Source organism: Octodon degus, unplaced genomic scaffold (assembly GCF_000260255.1).
Source record: "Octodon degus isolate 3935 unplaced genomic scaffold, OctDeg1.0 scaffold00167, whole genome shotgun sequence".
NCBI lineage: Eukaryota > Metazoa > Chordata > Mammalia > Rodentia > Octodontidae > Octodon > Octodon degus.
Window position 1 is genome coordinate 3253400 of NW_004524743.1, and position 25886 is coordinate 3279285.

General features: G+C 41.8%; 1 pseudogene; it reads left to right on the forward strand.

The window, feature by feature from the left end:
* The first annotated feature begins 545 nt into the window (after positions 1–545).
* On the forward strand, positions 546–1449 carry LOC101585276 (annotated as a pseudogene).
* The last annotated feature ends 24437 nt before the right edge of the window (positions 1450–25886 follow it).

Genomic DNA, 25886 nt, shown 5'->3' on the forward strand with positions numbered 1-25886 from the left:
GGGGGGGGGGGGACAGGGGATTGAACTCAGGCCCTTGAGCTTACCAGGGAAGCACTTATTCCACTGAGCCATCTCCCCAGCCCGAGAGTATTTTGTAGTCAACAAAAAAAGCATGAAAAGATCTGGCAGGAGGAAATGGAAATATGATTCTGCATCATCAGTAATTAACTGGCTACCAGCAAGCCAGTTCGCCTTTACTTCTTCATCTAAAAACTGGAGGCCGCAGCACCTGCCTAGTACTTAGAGAGGTCTCAGGGTCACTCTGACACTCAGAAGAAAGTGATCACATCTGTGTGGTTCAGCCAGGCTGAACTGACCTAAATGCCTTCTAATTATTCCCCCTATTTCAGCCTTATCCCTTAAAAATGCACAGCCCTCAGAAGGACATAAAACACACAGCTTACTACATCACTCTCCTATATAAAACTCTTCCAAGGAACATGCATTTCTGACCAAGACAGAGGAACAGACAAGGTATACACCCTAGCTTTATCCCCCTGTGGTGCTCCTTGGCCTGCAGGCCTGTGTAGGGCCACAGACGCGGGTCTATATCACACAGGATGGGTTTTGTTAAGGTTGTCAAGAATAAGGCCTACTTTAAGAGATCCCAAGTGAAGTTTAGAAGATGACAAGGGCAAAACTGATTACTATGCTAGGAAACGCTTGGTGATACGGGACACCAATAAGTACAACACACCTAAATACAGGATGACAGTTCATGCAACAAACAGAGATATCATTTGTCAGATTGCTTATGCCCGTAAGGAAGGGGATATGACAGTCTGTGCAGCATATGCACATGAACTACCAAAATAAGGTGTGAAAGTTGGCCTAACAAATTATGTTGCAGCGTATTGTATTGGCCTACTGTTGGCCCGCAGGCTTCTCAATAGGTTTGGCATGGATAAGATCTATGAAGGCCAGGTGGAGGTGACTGGAGACAAATTCAATGTGGAAAGCATTGATGGTAAACCTGGTGCCTTCACCTGCTATTTGGATGCAGGCCTCGCCAGAACTACAACTGGCAATAAAGTTTTTGGAGCCCTAAAAGGTGCTGTGGATGACAGCTTGTCTATCCCTCACAGTACCAAATGATTCCCTCGTTATGATTCTGAAAACAAGGAGTTCAATGCAGAAGTACATCGGAAGCACATGAGTCAGAATGTCGCAGACTATATGCGCTACCTAATGGAAGAAGATGAAGATGCTTACAAGAAACAGTTCTCTCAGTACATAAAGAACAATGTAACTCCAGACATGATGGAGGAGGTGTATAAGAAAGCTCATGCTGCTATACAAAAGAATCCAGTCTATGAAAAGAAGCCAAAGAGAGAAGTTAAAAAGAAGAGGTGGAACCATCCCAAAATGTCCCTTGCCCAGAAGAAAGATCGAGTAGCTCAAAAGAAGGCAAGCTTCCTCAGAGCTCAGGAGCGGGCTGCTGAGAGTTAAACCAAATTTCTATGAAGATTTTTCCGGTAAAGACCAATAAATTCCTGTAATGGTAATGATCCGATCTTCAGATCCTTCTAAGGGTTCATCAATTTTGATAGAAGCTCCCAATTCATGATGAATTTGTTTAATCCACTGACCACCTTTGCCCAATAATAGATCCAGCCAAATCTTTGGGAATAGTTACTTGTGTAGTAATAATGGGTCCACCAAGATCACCATATGAGCCACGACCCCCTGCACAGGAATAATCATATCCAGAGCCACTCTGTAGTTTATATGCCATCTGCCATTCTGATGGGTGTTATAACCTATGCAATTGATTCAAGTTTTGTAACTCTATATGCTTCCACTGTAACTTTATTAACTGTTATAACCTGACATATGCGCCATCTTGTTCTGCATGCGCCATTCTAAATGCTGTAACTTTCCACTGTGCCCTGATCTCTACTTGAGAACCTGCAGTTGGGCCTTTCTCACGCTGTCCTTTGTGCACACCTTTGTCCAGCCCAATGTCCTGTTCTTGCCCTTGTTCCCAGCTACAAACTGTACCCAGCACTGCACCTGTTATTGTTCATTAGAAACAGGTAATTTTTCAACTGTAACCCCTAGATGAACCCTTGACGTCAGCCTTTGCGGTTTATCGGCTTAAATACCCACTCCCCTCATCCTCCCAGCGTGCACCTCAGCGTCTTGCCGGGGTGTCCGCCACTGGGTACCAGCTAAAATAAAGCGCTTCTTTTCTTCTCCAGCCTGCCTCATTTTTTGAGTTACAATGGGCTCCATGTATCCATCGCACAGTCCCACCTTTCATCAGCACTGAAACCAACCATGCCATCATAGCCGTCTCCAGGTCTTCCTCGTCTATCATAGGCCATTAGATCTCCTCCTCTAGGTGCATCATTACCACTACAGGAACACAGGACCAGATACAGAATGGATACAGAATGCACAGTGTTTGCTGCAGAACAGTGTGAAGCAGTATGCAGATGTTGAAGGATTCTAATGCAAGATATTTTTTCTTTTTTATAGTGTGAAGCAGTATTCTGGAAAGTTTTTCTAAGACTAGTGAAGAACTGAAGGAGTCCTGCATCTTTTTTTTTTAATCTGCATCTGTTTAAAAAGCCAACATTCCTCTGCTTCATAGGTGTTCTGCATTTGAGGTATAGTGAAATCTTTGCTGTTCACCAGATGTAATGTTTTAGTTCCTTACAAACAGGGTTGGGGGAGGGTGTGCAAAAACTAACATTGAAATTTTAAAACAGCAGCAGAGTGAGTGGATTTTATTTTTTGTTTATTGTTGGTGGTTTAAAAAAATTTCCCCCCATGTAATTATTGTGAACACCTTGCTTTGTGTGGTCACTGTAAACATTTGGGGGGTGGGGCAGGGAGGAAAGTAATAGTAGTCCACATGTCCCTGGCATCTGTTCAGAGCAGTGTACAGAATATAATGCTTTTGTAAGAAACGTTTTATGATTTTTAAAATAAATTTAGTGAATCTATTTTGGTGGCCATTTTTTTTTTTTAAATAAAGACAGTCAATTTTCAAATGGTGGCTGAATTTCCCAATGCATCCCTAAACTAAACACTAAGTTTGATTTTCAGCTCCTCTGTTGGAAATAAGTACAGTAATCTCTTAGATACAGGCAAAATATATTGGCAAATTCAGATGTGATGATTTCTTGATGGTTTCAGTCACTGAATGGGAAGAAGTTCCATCATACATATCATGCTTATAATAAGCTGGAGGAGTTTTGCTTTTGCAAATGCTTGCCCGTACTTTTCAGCAGTATTCTGTCAGTTGTAAAGAACCAAGGTGGGCAGCAGTACTACAAATTTAAAAAATATAAGTATATTCCAGAAGCCTAATTGGCAGTGGGCGTTTTGTTTTGTTTTGTTTTGTTTTTGTGGAACAGGGGCTTGAACAGGCCCTTGTGCTTGCCAGGGAAGCACTTACTCTACTGAGCCATCTCCCCGGCCCCTGCAGTGGGTTTTATTAAAGTAACACTTGGTTATAGAAGTGATGGATGCTGAATAAATTATTTTTATTACGTTTCTCACCTATAGACATATTAAACTGTCAACCTTCTAGTGTCTATTAAACTTTGTATAAATATATATACATGTTTTTCCATTGTATGCAAATTACAAGAGAAAGATGTACCATTTCTCTGTTGTATGTTGGATTATGTAAGAAATGTTTGTGAACTATTCAAAAACAAGTTGAAAAAGTTCCTGTGGATGTTTTATGCAGTATCCTGGCATTTGTATTGATAGTTTAAAAGTTTCACTGCACAATAAAACTCCCATAATGGCTAGATTTGATGTGTGCCCAGTTTGAAAAAAGGTTGGTTGACACCTATAAAAATTGTTGAAACGTTCCTCTTCTAAGGAAATACAGTAATCTCAATATTTTGTTGTGGAGTGTTTTTCTATCTTTTATGAATAAAATCATAGAAGGATGGTGAAAAAAAAAGACCAATAAATTTATTCATCGAGCAAAAAAAAAAAAAAAAAAAAGATATACACCTTAACTTAAAACCTAGGCAAAATAGATGAAAATGTTCCAAAACCAGACAATATGACAGTGAGCAATCAGAGAAAACAATAAGTGAGGCAGTGCCATAACTGCCCTAGCTCACTCTTGGAGAGTTCAGGCTATGCTGGGGAGTATGGAGGGCGATCACAGCAAGCTCAGCTTCCTGAGTCCAGACACAGGCAAGAAGTGCGGGGAGGTCAGAACAGCCACAGACCCCAGAACATGATCTTGGAACACCTGCAAGGTTCCCCTTAAACTGTGAGCTGAGAACAGATAAGTTTCCAAGAGAAAGGTTTCACCTGAAGGACAGATACTGAAGTGTGACAACTGAAGGGTTAGCAGAGTGTGACTTCCCACAGCCAAGGTTCCAAAGTCTGTGGTGTGCACATTTCCACAGTGGTCACGTCAAGCTAGCAGCATGCTATCTCTGAATGTGAGGGTGAGAGTACGTAATGTTCTATGTTGCACAGTCCTGTATCTATCACATGGACACAACGGATGTAAATTCCCACAAATGCATAAAACACAGTACGATGCAATAACGTAATTAGGAGGCAATGAGTTTTGGGCATTATCTCTTAGTATAATTATAAGCATATTCAGTGAATTCTATTAAGGATAAACTGGCTCACAAGCATCCTGACATTTGACAACTGTCTACTGCAGGCAAGCTCTAGCACACCGCCCGTGTAGCTCCTCATACAGAGACAGAAGACTACGCAGCTCCAGCCAGAGTGGGACACACCTCCTCATGCCTGGGATGTCAAGCCCGGCACCCAGAGGCTCTGCTTTAACCTAGCAATAATAAAAAGCAAGGCTAAAGAGGACAACATGAAGCCAGGCGTAGTAGCACACACCACTAATCCCAGCACTTGGGAGGCTTAGGCCAGCCTGGACCACACAGTGAAACCCTGTTACAAAATACATACGTATGTACAAACATACATACATACATACATACAAAAGCCAATGTGACTACCTGTGGTTACACAGGAATGTAACTGTGTCCCACGATACAGCTAACGAGTATGTGTAATATCCGGGCTTTGACCCCCAGCACCACCACCAAAAAAAGGGTTGAAAGTATGTATAGGAATGCAAGAACACCCAGCAATCAAACAAAGCCAGATACCCAATCAAAGCTATCAAAAAAATATATAAAAGGCATGAAAATTCCACTTGTTACAAAAAAAGCAATCAATAAAAATAGACTTGTATATGTCACCATTAAATACAAACAGCAAGTCAGTTATAACCTCACTTCAAAAAGCCATGCATAGCAGATACACAACCCTAGCTATTCAGGAAGCTGAGGCAGGAGGATCTTGAGTTCACAGCCAGTCTGGGCAATAAAAAGATATATATAAAACAAACAAAAAACAAAAAACTCAGGGCCGGCCAAATAGCTCAGCAGATTAAAGCACCTGCAAGCAGGTGGGGCTGAGGGTTTGATCTCCAGGCCTGCAGTCAGCGCCACCCCCCGGGGCACATTGAGAGAGCAATTGAGACGGGGCGTAGCAGTACACACCTGTAATCCCAGCTCTTGGGAGGCTGCAAACAGGCAGATCACTACAAATAAATCTAGTAATGAGACCCTGAATACCCTACCCCATAGACCCTTCCCTAAAATACAAAAAAAAAAAAAAACCGTCTCATGACTGCAGTTTGTATGTTCAAAAAGCTGGACAAAAAGATTAAACTTGGACTGGGGATATAACTGAGTCACCTAAGTGCCTGCCTGACAACTGCAAGGTACCAAGTTTGATTCCCAAGTTTGATCCCAGTACCACAAAAAGAAAAGGAAAGGTTAAACTTTGAGTGGATATATGGAAGATATTTTTTGCAACCCTAAACTGACTTTTCCAGTACAAAAATGCAATGTCTAAGATTAAAAATACACTGGTTGGAATTAATAAGATTAGATACTTCAAAGAAATGGTCAACAAATACTGAGTTCAATCCTCAGTACCACAATAAAAAAAGACTAGAGAAAAAATGTCTTGCAAATAGAAAAGTAGAACCAAGAGATAGAGAAAGGATAGGGAGGGGAAAAGAAAATAAAAAGTATTAAGATGTACACCAAATTCCCACGAAGAATGTAATCATTAGGTCCTAATTAAAAATAAAGTTAAACACAAATGAGCAATAGAACATCATGAAATTTAACACACAGATAAATGGAAGTCCTAAAAGATTTGAGAAGCAGAAAAAAAAAATGTTAGAAGGGCCAAAACTGCAAAAATTAATTTAAATTGCAAATGCACAGATCAAAGTAACTCGAATCAAGCACAAGATGAAAAATAATTAATAATAATAATACCGTGAGCCACATTATAATCCCATTACCTCAAATCAATACTGTCTTACAAGTAGCTAGCTACCCAGGAGGCCAAGACAGAAGGAATGGAGTTCAAATCAAGCCTGGGCAACTTAGTGAGACACTATCTCAAAAGAGCTTGGAACATAGTTCAGTGGCAGAGCACTTTGCTAGCAGCAGATTTCACAGGAAATACCATCCAGAAAATTCCACAAATAAAGTGTATCTTCAAGGCACTGTCACTGTTGACCCAAAATTCCGTATTTAAAAAAACTATCTCTCAAAAATGAGATGAAGGGGGCCGGGGAGATAGCGCAGTTGAATAAATGCTTGCCTGGCAAGCGCAAGGGCCTGAGTTCAATCCCCGGCTCAAAAAAAAAAAAAAAAAAAAAAAGAAATGAAGGGCCGGGGAGATAGCTCCGAGGAATAAGCGCTTCCCTGGCAAGTTCAAGGGCCTGAGTTCAATCCCCAGTTCTGCAAAAAAAAGATGAAATAAAATATAAAGTCCATGTGTGGGTGGCACTAGGGACCAAACCAAGGCCCTCATACACCCTGAGAGAGTGCTTTACCACTGAGCGACACTGCTAGTCCCAAGCCTAAAGTCATTTTAAAAATCCACCATCAACAGACAACACATTATAAAAAACATACACGGCAGATAGAGATCTGTATCTATCTGGAGGAAAAGAAGGGCATCAGAAATGGTAACTATGAGGATAAATGCAAAAATAACCTGCTGAAATAGCTCAGCAGGGAGCATTAGACTGAAAGGGAAATACAAAAATAAACACTTTTCCTCTTAGTTTTTAAATACCTTTCAAAGTTAACTGACCAGAAAGGCATAGTAACCCAGGCCTTAATCCCAGCACTCTGGGAAGCTGAGGCAAGAGGATCATAAATTTGAGCCCAACCTGGGCAACTTAGCAACTCAGAGAGGTTCCATTTTCAAAATAAAAACAAATAAACAAAAAAAGCTGGGAATATAGCTCAGTGTAGAGCAATTCCCTAGAATGTGTAAAGCCTGTTCTAGGTTCGATCTCCAGTGATACTAAAAAACAAAACAAAAAAAAAAAAGGAAAATTTTTTGATATGTATAGATCTCAATTTTTAAAAATGAACATGGGCGGGGGAGACAGCTCAGTAGAATAAGCACTTGCCTGGCAACAGCAAAGTCCTGAGTTCAATCTCTGATACCGCCAAAATAAAAAATACTGCAAATCACTTCATGTGAGTAAATCCATGTTACCTGAAATGCATAAACTTTTGGAAAAACCACAACCGTGCAGAACTCATCCATTGAGAAATAGATACCTTAGCATTTTTTAACAAACTGAAGCTAGAGCTGAGGAGATAACTACAAAAAGGCTGGGATTTGATGTCCAGCACATCAGCGAGAAAAAAAAAAAAAACAGTTATAGTTAAAAATAGTTAACCAATAAACAAACTCCGGTCTGCAGGTACTTCACTGGTGAATTCTGCCTGTACTACTTAGTGTACATGAAGGAAGAAAGACCAATTCTACCCAAGCTGTTCTAGAAAACTGAAGAACACTCCCAACTCAATCTCTGAGCCAGGACTGTGGTTTACATGTACATGTTCCCCACAGCATCCTCGGCTTCTGACAGGTTATGGGACCACGGTAGTGTGACACTCACCAGTGGACGTGAGCACTGATGAGACAGAGCCTGGTAGTGGAGGTGGGTTCCTGGGGGTGGGCTGGGAGGTCTGTCTGCCTCCCACCCTCACTCTTCCTGCCACCATGCCCTGAGCAATTCTCTGCCTTCGTCTGCCACAGTGCCCCACCTTGCAGCCAGTCCTGTGGCCTGAAACCTCTGCGAATTGTGATCTGTCTCCCTCCTTTAGTTATGGGTGTGGGTACTGTGTCTCAGCAACAAGTAATACTGACTCTAAAAACAGACACATACATTACAAGACAGTAACACCCAGATGCAAAGTTCTAAGCAGCCTGTTAACAAAGCAAATCCAGCATCATATAAAGTGATAATTCATTATGACCAAATGATGTTTATCCCCCAAACTGTAAGCCCAGTAAATTTACCACTGCACAAATTACAAAAAATATACAATTCAGAAAAAGTATTCACATAACAATCAACAGCCACCTATTGTGACGGAAAGCAGATCAGTGGCTTAGTGGCTGCTGAGGGTCAGGAAAGAACCAACGTAGACTAAAAAAGACACGAGGGCACTATGGGGAGAGCAGGGTGTTCATCTGGACTACAAGGACGGTGGCACAGTGCGCACACACAAAACCACCAGCCCATACCCCGGCTACTTAGGAGGATCGCACATTCATGGCTAGCCTGCTTCTTTGGTATTTTTGAATTTTGTTTTTTGAAGCAGTGTCTCTCTCATTCAAGCTGGCTTCAAACTTGCCACCATCCTCCTGCCTCAGCCTCTGAGGGTTGAATCACAGGGATGGGTCACCATGCCCAATTAATAGCTAGTCTGGGCAACAAGAACCCATGTCACAAGACAAAACACAATACTACATACACTAAAACACCAAAACAATATTTATTGGCTATTTATTTATCTTTAGGTACCCTTTGGTACCTACATTAAATATAGCCAATTATTCCTCAATAAAGATGTCTCAAAATAAGTATAAGAAATGAAACTTCTCCAAGGATCCAAGTTAAAAATCTAAGTATTTTATGGTGTTCTGCGGTCTGGGCAGAAAAAATTGCAGTTGCCGAGGGTCAGCTTTCTAGGTCACCACTGCTGGACCAGGGGTGGGCCAGCAGGAAGTCCTCCACCCTGGAAATTAACAAGTTCTAAAACCACAGGGGAGGGCCTTGGAGACCCAAGCCACCCCCTACCCCAGCCAGGCTCCTGCCCACACAGCCATCAAATGCTGCCCTCCTTCTGCACATCAAGGTGGGCACTGTCCTGGGGCATCACTCCCCACAGGCACAGAGATGGCACAGGCCCTGTGCACTGCCTTCACTGGTCATGCATAAGGAGCAGGAACTGCACTGATCACCCGCCCCCTTGCCCCAGCAGCAGTGGACATTCTCTCCCACCTCAGGTCTCTCCAAAGCCAGCTCTCATTGCCATCTTGGCGCTGGACACCCTGGCAGGCTTCACGGCAGCTCCCAGTTTAGAACACTGACATCTTATCCTTACTGTCTTGTACTCTTGTGTATTTTAAGTGCTAAGTGATGCCAATTAATCCTAGTATTAGCCAGGCATGGTGGCACATGCCTGTAATTCCAGCACATAGGAGGCTGAAGCAGAAAGATTACCGTGAGGAGGCCAGCCTGGTATACATAGCAAATTCAAGGCCGGACTAAACTACAAAGTAAGACTCTATTTCAAAAAAAGAAAACTGTCTAGTATGAGCCAATAAAATATGAACATTTCTAACTATTTTTCATGGAAAAATTCATTTGGTACTCCTCAGATTAAGCACATCTCATAAATTCTGGAACAAATGAACAAAGGGTACCTAAAAATAATTGTAAATAAATAAATATCCAATCAACCTCATGTTGAGGAAAAACAAAACAAACACCAACTAGACAGGCAGTGGAAAATCACTGTGCTTCTACTTATGACTTGCATTATATTTAAAGTTTCCCTAGGCCCTAGTTCCTTTTCTGAGAACTGAAGGCTTGATTTCTTTAAAAATACTATATACACTTTTAACAAATGACTTGTTACATTATGAAGGAAATGAATAAATCGTATAGTACTACTGGTCATAGTGAATTCCCCTTTGTTTTCCATTTCTACCCCTTACTCTACTAACCTGTCTTTCTATATTAAGATTATTTTCTGCTGGATTTTGAATTACATAATTAGAACTTTACATTACATGTATGTTTTTAAAAAGTTAAACATTTTAATAGGGATAAAAATTATACCTGGCCTTTCCATCTCTGCCTAAATGTTCTCTAAATCCTTCCTTGCAGCTAACCAGATCTCAACTGTAATATCCACAGATGTCTTCAGCCACAGGTAAGTCATCAGAGTCATCTGTGACACTCAAGAAGAATAGCAGGAATTTCTGATTTCATGGGTCTGAAATTCAATCCAGTTGTGATTTATTTTTTAAGTTGCTAAATTTTGCGGAGATAGCTCACTGGAATAAGTGCTTACCTGGCAAGTGCAAGGTACTGAGTTCAATCCCCAATACCACCAAAAAAAAAGTCAAAGTTGCTAAATTTTATAATCTTTAAATTCCTACTAAAGCACAGGATATATAAAGAAAATGCGCAGATTACAAGTATACAGATTACCCGATGAGATGAGTTGCCACAAAAAACAGAGGCACATACTCTTCAAATGCATCAAGGTCAGCAAGGACAGCCAAGGGCTGCTCTTCTCCCTTCCTCCTTCGCTCATCATCACAGGTGAACAGCTGCCACTCTCCCAGGAAACACTGCTGTATCTAGCTCCTGCATCACTGTGCACTTGGAAGAGCAGGAGGCAGGCAGGAAGGCTCTTCCTACCACAGGAGGGGCAACTGGCAAACCACCCCAGGAAGCAGGAAGCAAGCATCCACTTCTATTTAGATTCTGCAGGTAAACCCAAGGAAACTGGCTGATACACTGGATGTGGGGCTGTGAGGGACTCAATCAAAGCATTTTTAAACCATATCCTCTGGCCAGGCAGCAGTCTTCTCCAGGACCAGGTCCCATTCTTCTTCCACCGCTGCTCTTCATCCCTGTCCCATGACTGCAGGTTCACGGCTCCTCGTCTCCCCTGAGCTTGCTTCAGTTCCACGTGTCCACCTCCTTGTCACACTCAGAACTCCAAGTCTACTTATTCAAAATCTGAATCAGTCATCTTTCCCTTGAGCATCAATACCCAATCACTTCAATTCCGGGCCTAGACAAACAACACTTAGTACCTCATACTCCAGATCCAAACCCCAGATTCCTTAATTCACTCTCCCTGTCACACAACCTGCAAATATAGTTTCCATCTAGTCATGAGCCATTTCATCGTGTGGTTTTTTTGGTAGATAATAGGTACTTAATTATAGCACAGCACAAGAGTGACAATAATTTAACTTGCTTTCCCCCAAAGGTCTCAGGATAAAAGTTCTCCTGCAGACTGTCACATGTCACAGCCTTTCTCATTGTCTTCCCCTTCTATTGTTTCTTGGAGAAATATTTCCCACGTAAAGACTATGCTTCTGGACATGGTTAGTTAACTGAGTGTCTCAATCCCCCAGATTGCTCAGTTCCCTCGACCACTCTCAGCTCTGGTCTACACTGGTACAGCAGCTTTCTACCTTCTTTTCTCCATGAAATCTGCTCTAGGGCAACCCTTCATCCGCACTGCATACAAACTCAATGCAGATGCCTAGTGGACCACACCAGTATTCTGCAAACTCCTCAGTACCCCTACAGTAGCAGAGTTCTTCATGATCTGACCGTACCATAATCTCCCCAGTTACGTCTCTGCCAACCCCCAACAAAGCCTCCAACCTCAAATTTCCCTCAGTTCTCCAAATTTCCCATTCTCTGCACTCCCTCTCATTGTGCCATCTTTATTGTTCCTGAGGATTCTTCTGCAAAGAACAGCCTTTTGTGCCCATCCCACAGTGCCTACTCACCTGAGTAAACCTCAGTTTCACAGTAACTCCCAATATACTGCTGCTCAATAGTGGTACAACCTGGCCCTTGTTCTGTAGCCCAAGCTCCCAGCCATCCTCCTGCCTTGGCCTCTCCAGTACTGGGATCACAAGGCTGAGCCATCATCCCTACAACCAGCTTCAGCACTTCTATTTCAAGGTCAAGTACACAGCCTCTGTACCCCCTTAATACTCATCACTATCACTATGAAAAGTCCTAATCCACTGATGTGATGCACTGAGACTAACTTGCCCAGGGATAGAGAGCTAGTGAAGCAAGAGCTGGGCAGAAGCTTAAACCCTTAACCAAGCCAGTACTTCCTTCCCTAGGAAGTTTTCCCCTGGATTAGGTATCCTCCCTAATCAGCCACCCTCCCTCATCACTGCCCTAAGGGCCTTCTCAGTAAACTCCCATCAGGAACAGAGATGGAGTCCCATTATATCCCCAGAACTAAGTATTTCAGCCCTCTAAATGTCAATCAACAAATGTACCAACAGTTAACATTTAGGATGGGACACTCCATGCCAGGCACTTTCTAAGAACATGCATTATCTCACTTGATGCTCAATACCACCTCTTGATACACTCTCTACTAACATTTGTATTTGAATGACATGAGAACTGAGGCAACTTGTCCTAAGGTCTCATAGTTCCTTAGTATCAAGGTAGAAATTTGAATAGAGGAAGTCTCACACTATAATGGGTGCATGCCTAGAAGATAAGCAAATGGACTGCATGACACCTACTTTAGCTGCTCCTTATACTGGCAGGCTGAGGTTTAAAGAAATGACTTCTGAAGCTGTATGTGGTCCCTCACGCCTGTAATCCCAACGCTCAGGAGGCTGAGGAACTTTGCAGTCGGCCATGCCGCGAGTTTTGAGACCAGTCTGAAGTACACAGCAAGATCCTGTCTCAAAACAAAAACAAAGACAAAAACACACCAAAAGACTTCTGAATAATAGTGTTTGTAAATAGAATACCATGTCTGCATCTTGTACAGCAATTAACCACTAGGAAGAATGTATGCAATGTGTTAATTATTGAAACTGTCCCACCAATTTGGTTTGAAACTGTCTCATTGCTATTTGTTTCTCAATAAGACTATGGGGGAAAAAACAGAGTAATTGGAAGAAAGTAACACCAAAAAAAAAAAAAAAAGACTTCTGAATAAAGAAAATCTTATTTTCAAACATGATCTTCACTTTTTAAAGTTCTAGAATCCTGTAAAGACAACAAAAATGAAAGAGGTGATAATAATACCATACTATTTCTGAATTTTACTTTAAAACACAGGCCCACTGAATTTTTTAGAAAGCAAAAATGACATATGTAATGTAACTTGAGTAAGAACCAAAAGAGCAATGCACATGTATAATCCCAGCACTTAGCAGGCTGAGCAGGACTGCTGAGTTCAAAGGCAGCCTAGGCTACACACTGAGTTCACGGCCAGCCTGCATTACATAATTAGATCCTGACTCAAAAAAAGAATACACAAGCAGGAAATAGTTCTATATGCTAGGGATGGAGCTCAGAGGTAGAACCCTTTTCTAGCAGAGCAAGGCCCTGCAATTCATCTACCAACTGACCAAACACACACATACGCAAAAACTGCTATATTAAACGCACAAAATTCATTTTTAAAAATCGCCATCAATGGCCCAAACTTGGGTCATGACAAAACTTCCTACCAAATTTTTTTTTTCTTTCAACATCTAGCATTCAATAAAAGAGCATATAGCTCAAACAGCTGTTGGAGGATTCTAATATTAAATATGTTTGTACAAGCATAACTTACAAATTCAATGAAAGCTTTGGTCCTACATATGCAAACCAAAGACTGTGTTCAAAAGTGGGCTTTTAAGTAAATACGTACCAACAAGCAAAAACTTTAATTTGAATGTGGCCTGTTTTACAGCAATGCAGATAAATGTGGAAGACCACTAGGCAGAAATACAAGGCAAGCAGAAACACCAAAACGACACCCAGGATTTAGAGACAGATTTATTTACATCAACAGACACCGATTGGGACCACTCCCAGAATACCAGGCTCTGCTTTCAGGAGCTCTAGGGCTTGTCTAGAAGCAGCAAGCAGGAAGCACTGACGCAGAATGGGCTTATACAATATGCATCACAGTAACCAGCAACTAAACAACAAGTATACTGGCAAGGATTTTCTGATACAGAGGTACTTTCAAATGAGAATATTTTCAAGTCCTCTATTATTTTTCCAAGTTGAAAAAAAATATACTGCAAGTTCTGTATAGATCCTAAAATTTTCTTTGACTTGGCTATTTCTCTTTCCATAGACTTAGTATAAAAAGAAAAAAGGAAAGAAAGCCAGTTTTGTTGGGTTGGTTTTTGTTGTTGTTGTGGTTTTTTTTTTGAGGAACCAAAGAAAGCCAGTTTTATCCAAAAATATTTAAGGGCAGGTACTTTATCATTCCTGAGTCTGCCAGCCTTTCACCCTTGGTTCTAAAGTCATTACAGTTGTACACTTCAGCCTGAATTAAACTTACAGTCAGTAGTTTTCCTCCTCCAGAGGTAAAATATAAAGTTGGTCTCTAACAGCTAAATCAATCAGACTCCACAAGTCTAGTGGTTTGTAAACAAACCATTAGCTGTTCTAAATTACACAGCAACAGATCCTTGTTTATTTCTGCAGTACAAGTTCTGGCCTATTGAGCAAAATAAATCTACAAAAATTGAGATAAAAGATACTTTAAGAACAATGGAGGGGGCTGGTGAGATGGCTCAGTGGTCTAAAGCACCTACTTGGAACAAGCTTGGCGAAGCACAGGGACCGCGGTTCCATCCCCCAGCACCACATGCCAGCCAGCCCCGCCCACTGGTGGGCTGAGCTGGCCACACATGGATAGATGGATAAATAAATAAATTTTAAAAAATAAATTAAAAAAAAAAAAAGAACAATGGAGGGCCAGGGAGATGGCTCAGTACAGTAAGTGCTTGCCTGGCAAGCACAAGGGCCTGAGTTCAATCCCCGGTTCCACCAAAAAAAAAAAAAAAAAAAAGAACAACAATGGAAATGTACAAAATCAGTCTGAAAAATTCCATATTTATGACTCAAAGGCAATCTAGCTGTGTGGTACAGATTTGTGAACTATTCTGGTACTCTGAAAACAATTTTTTTTTTCCACAAGTTTTGGATTCCAATCGCAACAAAACCACTCACTTGTGTGACCTTAGGCAATTAACCTCTGACCCTCATTCTTGTTTATAAAGCAGTACTACCATACAAAATTGGGATGAGAATTTAATGAAATAAATTATATAAAGCAGCAGCTACAGTATGTATAGCACACAACCAAGAAATGTATGGAATAATGAATGCTGACCTCTGTCACTGCAATAATGCCAGACAATGTAGACATTATCTCTAAAACTCAAAAATCTGTGGTGGTTTTTAAGACCGTTGTTATCCCCATTTTATAAATAAAAAAATTATAAAAGTTAAATATTTTATCCAACATTACACAACTAGTTAAGTTGCAGAACAGAGTCTGAATTACTCTACTGATGGTATGCTTTCTACTAACAGAACTTTCTCCAACAGGAGACAGGCAGGCAATGTCTTCGTTCTTCCACAGGGCAGCAGACTCCTACAGACACAACCAACAACCAGAACTTACAGGGCCAGGTCATCATGCCAAAGGTAGGGTTTGGTCCAGGAGACCAGTGCCTCTCTACACTATCTAATATAATCCTACAAACACTGAAGCTAACCCCTTTGCAAGAAAAGTGGGCATGTCCGAAAAGCAGATGTCAACATACACGTTTTCCAAACATGAAAATATGAATTTACCTCAAAATATGTAAGTTTATCCAACTTCTTTGAAATTTGTGAGAAAATGTCAGTGCTAATCAGAAGCAGAAGATATTTTGACAGTTGTTACTGCTTCCTGTGGTATGTTTGTTGTTTAATGAGACCATTTAAACACAAAATGAGATTATAATTTTGTACTTCTCTATAAATCAGTGTCTCCTGTAAGTCATTTCCTATCTTTTTCACAGGAAGACATAATTACGATCTATGGAGAAAGATAGGGCCTGACACTGAAAGTACCTATCCTGTACTTATTTCCTGCTCTATTACGGAAAATAAAAGAGAAGCAAGCCAATCAAATAGTTAACACTGCATAATACGATCAAACAAAAAATTGAAGATCAAAATTAAATTATCTCTACAACTACGACTACCTTTACCTTGTCTAGATTTAGTTAACTAAATGCAGGCTCTCCTGCCATGTGAGGACACAACAAGAAGAGAGTCATTTATGCCTCTGCCTGGATCCCAGACTTCTCAGTCTCATGAACTGTGGGGAATAGATTTCTGTGGTTTATAAGTCACCATTCTATAACTGTGGACTAGGATGATGGCTTACAAGACAGACAGACAGACAACCCCTCTCTGGCTAAGCAACAGAGACAGCAAGAAAGTACTCAAAGTGCAGCATTGAAACACTTTCACTTAGCTCTGCTTGACTCTTTAGTTTCACAAATTTAAAACATTCTCGGGGCTGGGGAGAAAGCTCAGTAGAATAAGCGCTTGCCAAGGGCCTGAGTGCAAGCCCCGGTTCCGCCAAAAAAAAAAATATATATATATAAAACATTCTCTTTGTTAATGAGTGACTTACCAGAAAAACTAAGGGCTGGTGATATAGCTCAGTGGTAGCTTCCCTGATGTGTGTGAGGTGTCTAAGGGCTGTGTTAAACCCCTACACACACACACACACACACACACACACACACGAGAAAACTGAAATGAAAAAGTACTATACGTCATTTTTATGCCTGAACAAGCTTTTTTAAAAACTAAGAAAGTGGGGCTGCTGAGATGGCTCTGTGGTCTAAAGCACCTACTTAGAACAAGCTTAGCAAAGCATAGGGACCGCGGTTCAACCCCCAGCACCACATGCCAGCCAGCCCCGCCCCCTGGGGGGCTGAGCTGGCTACACACACACATACATAAAAAATAAATAAATAAATAATAAAGAAATAAAAACTAAGAAAGTGCTAAGGAGATGCACAGCGGCATAAGCACCTCCTGGCAAATGCAAGGTCCTGAGTTCAATCCCTGGTACTAAAGAGAGACGACAAAAAAAAAAAAAAAAAAAAGTCATGATTTCAGCCCTACACATTCATTTATCTTGAGGGACACGTGTGAATAAAGCACAGATAACTCAGTAAGGTCTGCAGAAGTGCCTGAAGTAAACGAGCCTTCTCTTCAATTTTTTTTTTTTTTTTTTTTTTTTTTTGTGGAACCGCTTCTCTTCAATTTTTATACATGCTTAACTTTCGTTCACTTGCAGTTCTCTTCACTATAGTTGACAGCCTATAACTAGACATAGCATTTTGGTATACCTGGGATCAAACTCAGGACCTCATGCTTGCCAGGTAGGCACCTAAGCCACTGAGCTACCTCCCTAGCCCCTGAACCACAGCATTTTGAAAATGCTTACAAAAAATCCTGAGTAAGCGCTAGCTTTAAAATAGTTTATTTTCCATTAGTGCCTACCCGCACTACACAGCTGGCTTTCCTGGTGAAGAGCAGTTACTGCAGATAACACGTCGCAATTCCTTTCTGCACCACCACCACCACTGCACCTTTGCTTCAAAATACTAAATGTTACATTATAATCAATATAAATAAAATTCTACAATGTTGGGCCAGCAAGATAGCTCAAGTGTCTAAAGTGCCTCCTTAGGCAAGCTTAAGCAAGCACAGGGTCTGAGGTTTGATCCCCAGCACCACATGCTGCGCCAGCTTCACCCCCAGACCCCAGAGCAGGCTGAGCCAGCCAGCCAGCCCCCCCCACACACACACACACTAATAAATGAAATTCTACAACTGTAGAATTTTACGGTGATTATGAATTTGTTACATTTTTCAAAGGGTTACATTTCCATAATTGTATTCAGTAATTTTTGGCTTTTGAAAATTTTTTTCTTTTCCTTTTTTTTTTAGCGGAACCAGAGATTGAACTCAGGCCCTTATGCTCAGGCGAGCGCTTATTTTACTGAGCCATCTTCCAACCCTTAAAGAACGTTAATGTCAGGTTTCTTTTGAAGTTTCTAAAAACCTGCCCTCAGAATCCTCTGTGGTTTTTGTCAACACTACAATTAAGAACAACAGGAACTAAGGGCCAGCCAAATAGTTTAGCAGATTAAAGCACCTGCTTGCAGGCACAGACAATTTGATTCCCCGGGCCCTGCTATGCTGGCCCCACTCCTGGAAAGCGCTGAGACTGCAACTGAGATAGGGCGTGGTGGCATGCACCTGTAATCCCAGTTCTTGGGAGGCTGTAAACAGGCAGATCACTATGAGTCCGATCTAGTAGTGAAACCCTGAACACCCTGTAGACCCTTCCCTAAAATACAAAAAAATAAAAATAAAAAACCAATGGGAACTAGAAAGCCTAAGACAATCAAGAAGAAAATCAAGATAAGAATGAGTGAGGACACTGTACCATCCCTCCATTGCCAGAGAGCATCTTCCCAGAAATATCTGTGGATATTAAATGTTATCAGTAAGGAGATCTGAATAGCAAAAGTCAGGTAAGTACAGTGCTCTAAATTCTTACATGTTTATTGTCTGAGTAGAAAAACACTTTCAACATCCTGGTGAGCACAAAGTCCTGAGTTCACTCCCCAGGGGGGGGAAAAAATCACCAGCATGTGAATTTATCTCTAAGCTGAACACTCTACCACCTTTAAGAATCTGCAGAGGAGGGAAAGGCAATCCTCAGCTTTTCAAAAACCAGAACTGGCACAATAAGCCTTACTCTATGATTATGGATGCCAGAAAGGTGTCAGAGACACTGACTTAGCAAGCAGAACACTAAGGGAAATTCACGGTTACATTTCAACAGGTTTCATTATCAACCTACCAACACATGCTTGTTTTCTCTTTCTAAGACATCCCGGTCAGAGTATACCTTGACTCATTCATTCTCAGACACTGAACTTACTGCAACAGCACTGAACGCAATACATGTGGAGTTCATCTAGGGTGGACTCTGGTCACAAGCTCTCCACGGAGGCAAGCCCAGTCAGCACCCCAGCTCTGCTTTTGGAGGGGGCTCACTCAGGGCCTTGTGCATGCTCTGCCACTGAGCTGCATCCTAGTCACCTCCAGTGTGCAAGAAAGTGGATAAGGACACCTGTTTAGACTGGGAGCTGACATAGGAAGGTCACCCTGTTTTAACTGCAACAGCAATGTGCCCACCAAGCAACAAAAAGTCTGAAAGCAACAGAGTTCTGATCTGGGACTACAAATAAAATCATAGGGTGCAGATGAGCTTGTGAACACAAAATCCACAAGACAGTGTGAATCAACTGTGATTACACCATATTCCTTAGTCTTACCTACATTTCTAAATCTCTCATTACAAAGTTATAGGAACTAGGTAATCCCAGCACTCTTAAGAAGCTGCCAGCAGAGGGCAAGGACCCTGTCTCAAAATAAATACTAAAAAGGGCTGAGCAAAAGCTTAATGCCCAAGCCCTGGGTTTCAACCACCAGGGAAAGGAAGAAAGAGGGAGATGAAGAGAAGGGGGTGAGATATAAGTTGTGAAGGAAAATAAAAAGATCTCTTGGGGAGGATGAGTAGAGACAGGTCTCACTCTAGCTCAGGCTAACCTTGAACTCATGGTGACCCTCCTGCCTCAGCCTCCCAAGTGCTGAGGTTACAGACATGTACCACCATACCAGGCAATAATAAGATCTTTTACAGGAAGAATGTTGGACCCTTAAATCCAGAAAAGAAATAGACTCAAGACAATCAAATGTGACACTATTCTCTTGCCTAGGAAAATTAATATAACAGATACAGCTGGCTTCACCTCATGCTTGTCTGGAACCCATGCTAACCCAAAATCACACTGAAGCATTCTCCAGTGCAGAGAAACACCCAGAGGCTGAGCATCCAGAGACACGTGACACCACATTCCATCTGTGTATACACTTTTTGGTCAGCCCCTCATTTCCGTAAGGACACTGTTCAGGCATCCCTACATTAAGAATGCTTCCGGAACACCACTCTCCACTGCCAGGGTAAACCTGCCTCAGCCTCCAAGTACCAACTACTTGAAATTCTGATCAGCACTCCTGACCCTCTACACAACCTCTACCTCCTCTACCCTACATCGCTTGTCTCCGGCACTATGCAGTACCATACCACATGCAGAGCAGGCTGAGCCACTTTCCCGTCCTCTCTTCTCTAGCTCGTGCACATGGCATGTAAGGTCTGCTGCTTGCTAGGCAGTTACTTCAGGGCTGAGTTGCATCCCCAACTCTGAAACTGCAACTTCTTAAGTCACATGTGGTCAGAGAGCAATTCAATAAGCAATGTCGGTCCTACTAGGCTACATTCTTTACTTTTATGCTCCAATGCTTAAGCTAGCACTTGGGACCCAATTCATATCTGTCATTAAATGAATAAAAGTGGGGTCGGGGAGATGGCTCAGTGGAATAAGCACTTGCCTGGCAAGCGCAGGGGCTAAGTTCAATCCCCGGTTCCACCAAAAAATAAATAAAAAAGAAAAGTGATTATATAAAATATAATAATCTAGACATACCCATAATATAAAGTGCAAATATATCTTTCAATGATTATTTAGCACTGTAGTATCTCTCATTAATTTACTTTTTGTCTTTTTTATGATAGTGGAAATTACACTCAGACCTTCACACTGAGCTACGTCTTTCCTGCTCCTAGTCTTCAATGCTGCTACTTTTCATTTTCAGACAAGGCCTGTTTATGTCCCTCAATTAGACAGGTATGCTAGAGCTTGGGATCCTCCTGACTCAGCTCCCCAGAGGGCTGGGTCTAACGGCGTGCGCTGCTACTGCACAGCTCTTCTAGCCTTATGTTCCTATGCATTTTAAAATCTGGTGTCACACATACACTTTGTTCCCACTTACAAATCAGATAACTAAAGTTTTTTTAAATGCATACCTATAATCCCAGCACACAAGAAGCTAAGACAAGAAGATCTATTCCGAGCTCAAGGCCAGCCTGAGCTACACAGTGAGTTCAAGGCCACCTTGAACTACATAGCCAGACCCTGTCTCACCCAATCAGAAAACAAAAACAATGCTAGAACCATACTAATTCTTATGCCTGAATTAACTATTCTCACTCTGTTAAAACATTTGGACTGCTTCAGATATTTCACTCTTACAAAAAAAAAAAAAAAAAAAAACAAAACAGGAGTCCTAGGGCCCCAAGAGATAGCTCAGTAGAATAAGTGCTTGTCTGGCAAGCACAGGGTCCTGAGCTCAATCCCTGGTACGGGAAAAAAAAAACACTAAAGAATATTTCAAACCCTCATTTAGGGGCCGGGGAGATGGCTCAGTAGAATAAGCGCTTCCCTGGCAAGTGCAAGGGCCTGAGTTCAATCCCTGGTTCCCCCCCCCCAAAAAAAAACCCCACAAAACAAGAGTTTTCATTGCTAATCTTTGATTATTTTTAGGTACTGGAAAAAACACTGTACCAATGCTTTTAAAATAAAGTTGCGGGGCTGGTGAGATGGCTCAGTGGTCTAAAGCACCTACTTAAAACAAACTTAGCAAAGCCCAGGGACCGTGGTTCAATCCCCCAGCACCACATGCCAGCCAGCCCGCCTCCTGGTGGGCTGAGCTGGCCACACACACACACAAACAAATAAATAAAATTTAAAAATATATATATATAAAAAAAATAAAATAAAATAAAGTTGCATTCAGGAGGCTGAGACAAGAGGATCACAAATTCACAGCCAGCCTGAGAAATTCTCACAAAATAAAAAATAAGTAGATAAGGAGAGGATGAGAGGTTGAAGGTAGAGGGCAATGGGGAGAAAAACAAGATACATCACATGGAGGCACAAATTCCTTATGATACATGTTATTATGTATATCTAAAATGCCTATAAAATAAAAAATTCAAAAATAATACAATAAAGTAAAATAAATTTTAAAAGCCTGGAGCCAGGGTGATAGCTCAGCAGCATAAGCGCCTGCCTGGCAAGTGCAAAGTCTGGAGCTCAATCCCTGGTACCAAAAAAATAAATAAAAAGCCTGGGGATGCGGCTCGGCGGAGGGGAGAGCTGCTCACCTAGCAGCAGGCACAGAGCTCCTGGCCTTGATCATCAGCACCAAACACATAAATGATGTTTCACCTAGTAAACAAAATTTGTTTTTAAAAGATGATACAAAACATTCATTAAATGATGCCTATGGCACATACTCTGCATGTTTAGGAAGACTATAATCTGCTCTTCTAATTTGCTATCATTCAATATAGCTTTAATGTAGTTTTAATATGCTTTCCAACTTTGCTATCAATCAGTATACCTTTAAGTGTTTCAATGTTACCAAAGGAAACCAATTTTAAATTTAGGTTAACTAATTTATATTCTCCATGAATTTTATGTAGTAACCCGAGTAAATTCTTAAACTTAAAAAAATGTTTAATCTCATACTTAGATTGAAAAAGAAAAAAATGTTCCTTTCTATGACTAGCATAGGGGACACAGAAGTTTTAATTTTTAAAAGATTCCTGCAGATCTTAAAGGTCACATCTGAACACTGAACAGAAAAATCATGACATTATCTTATGAGATAATATCTTCAGGTACTGTCTTAGTTACTTTACTCTTCCTGCTGAGGCAAAATATCCAATGTGCAAAGGTAGCTCACAGTTTGTACAGGTTTCAGTCCATACTCAGCTCGCTCCCAAGCAGGGTAGGCATGGCAGGGAGGCAGCAGTTTACACAGCAGAAGACAGCAAGAGCAACAGGAGCACCGGGAGGAGGGCCAGGCCTCTTTTTTCCCTTACATTGGAAGCAGGCTACCAGCCCACCCCATCTCGCACCCTTCCTCTTGCACAGGGTCAGGATGTTTACGTTAAACTTCTGAACTTCTCAAGTTGACACAAAGAACCATTACAATATTCGATAGAGTACAACTTCCTAAGGAGTAAACAGCCACCCTACAGCAGGTCTTCTAAGCCCTAGGATGTAGAAGTGCTGAGCTACTCAGTTATACTTAGTTAAGTTTCTGAACTCAAGTTGACTCAACACGTATCAACCACTACAGGAATCCTGGAAAAGCATGAGTTGTGCAGTTTAGCAATTCAACTCCATCAATGCAAGTTTCTTTTTTGTCTGTGAAATGGGAAAAATAGTTTGCTGCAGGTGAAAACATCACACCTGGAGATGGCAGGCCACCGGGCAGAAATCAGTAAAAAGGAGATGTTGCTTAGAAACTAGGAAAAGACATATTTTGCTAGTGACTACTAAATAAATGCTACACAATAGTTACAAATGCTCTTTTTGAAGTAAAGTATCTCAATTTATGCAAGGAAAACTATATGAAAAACAAGAGCACCTTAACTGAGAAAAGGCTATTTTGCTAGTGACTACTAAAAATAAAGGCTACCCAATAGTTACAAATGCTCTTTTTGAAGTATCTCAATTTATGCAAGGAAAACTTTCTTATCTGAAAAACCAGAGCACCTTGATGTGAAGTAGCAATGTTTATCAAGAAACACACAGGGGCCAGATGCCAAATACCCAACTCATCTTGCGGAAAAACTGCCAACTTCTTTAAGGGTATGGTTCAATTTCCCAACACAGTGTAAACATTCTCCATAGACATCGCGCTGGCCTGCAATCTCCCAACAGCTAGCCCAAGGCAGGACAAGCTTGGCACCTTGGCCTCCAATTTACATTTGGCTCCTTGAGCTTGGGTTAGATTCTAGTGGATCTACAAGCAAGCATGTTCACTAACTTACTACACAAGGTTTATCAGCTCTACAAAGTTACCTGGCTTCTCTCATCCCCTCCAGACAGACAGCATCAAGATAAAGAGCTGCCAGCAGTGCTTTTCAAAGTGTCAACTTTTACAATGACCAGCTCTCGACCCTGCCCTAACCCTCAAGGGCCCTCAGATTCCAGGAAAAGCAGAGCCCTGTAGACTTCTTGAGGAACCCTCTCCACCACACCACACCACAGCACATGACACCACACTCACAGAAGACAACTCTGCAGATGGCATCTTCTCACTACAAGAGGCAAACTGTCCCCTGAAGCTGTGATGGCTTCCCTAGAACCTCCCAGAACCCGTTCTAAGCTCAAGATCAAGCAGCCCACAGTGTGGCCACCCTCGCAACTGCTCTTCTTCTTAGTTTTTTTATAAATTATCTCTGTGGGGTTGTTTTTGGGGGGGTTGCAGAACGGGGGTTTGAACTCAGGCCTACTGAGCCATCTCCCCAGCCCCTGCACTGCTCCTTTTTCCGTAACACCCCAATACTTCTGGAGCCCCTCAAAGATGGCTCCAAGCCTCCCAGCAAGGCCTTGCAGCATGAAGCTCCTTTTGTGCCTGCCCAAATCCTGGGCTGGAATAAGCCTGTCCAAGGTTGGTCTGTTGAAAGCCCCAGGGCCAGGGATTTTGCCCTAAAAACTCTGGTAATAGCAAGATGTTATTCTTGGAGTCATCCTTATACCTTCTAGAAGTTTCATGCTATCCTATCAACACAGTCCAATTTCTAGCTTAGTATCAAACCTATCACTTAAGTTCTTTATGCATATTTCTATAGCAATGTCCCTTTTAATCAGTATTTACAACAAAGCAATGAGGTAGGATTGAAGAAATAAAGATAGGTAGAAAGAGGACAAAGAAAATCAAGATTTTAAAATTGAACTTTTAAGAAAAATTGTAGCTTCCTGACACACAAGTTACTCAAGTCCTCTCCCCTTCCAGGAACCAAACATCCCTAAAATGCCAAAGGGTCTCAGGGCCACACAGAGCCTGCGGGGGCACCAGGGCCTGGGCTTTCCTCCTGTAACTCCTGCTTCCCCCCCACATTCCGCCTTTAGGAAAGCAGCGTTGAGCGAAAAGCAGAGCTGAGAGGATGGCCACAGCTCTCAGACTGGAACACGTGGAACTGGTTTCATTCTGATGGAGGCTTCTCAGGAACACACATCCTACACCACCCTTTCATTGGAAATACTCAGCTCGCGATCATAACACGCTTCTGGGGGCCTCCACTCCATTTCTCTGTGTGCGTACTTTCTGCCTCACTTCTGCCTAATAATCTCCCTCCCACCCCCCCACACCCACCCCCATAGCAGGGATTGAACTCAGGACCTTTGCACTTATTCTCCTGAGCTATTTCCCAGGACATATGCTTCTTAATGAAATGCCCTGAAAGCTTTTCCACAATAGGAGACAGCAAACTTGAAACTTAAATCTGGTAACAGCACAAAAGCTAGAGTCAGGCATGGCGGTGTACCCCTGTAATCCCAGCTACTTAAGAAAGGATGAGGCAGAAGGCCTGCCATGAGTTGAAGCCCAGGTTGAATTGCAGAGCAAGACCCTATCTCAAAAAAAAAAAAAAAAAAAAAAAAAAGCTATGAAAATTTCTATAAATTGGTATAACAACAGATAATTCTTTTTTTTATTTTTTATTTTTTTGCTCCGAATGCCCTCAGGGCTTGTTTGGCTGGCTGGAGAGTTGTGGGGATCGAACTAGAGCCACCTGAGGCTGACAGCTTGGTGGAAGCAGCCACTTAACTGAGCTAGGGCCAGGCCCCCGGATAATTCTATAAATTGGTATAACGATTTTATTTTTTTTAAAGAGCACCTTGCTATATAGTCCAGGCTGACCTTAAATTCTCCACCCTTCAGCCTCAGCCTCCTAAGTGAAACAGGCCAGTAGGGCTTGGCCAACCAGCTGGGCAAGTGGGAATGGCCTGTCAATTAAGAGATCCACCACACTGCAGAAAAACCCATCCCAAGCCAGGCACCCCAGACCAACCACAAAGTACTCTGCTCAGTTCTAGTGCAGAGATTTTTGACAGGAAAAAGATCAGTCAGTAAGTAACCTGAGGCCACCCTGCTCACTCCTTACAAGAGCTAGCTCTGCACAGCACACTTCTATTTTTCATAAATGGAAAGCCTCGAGTCC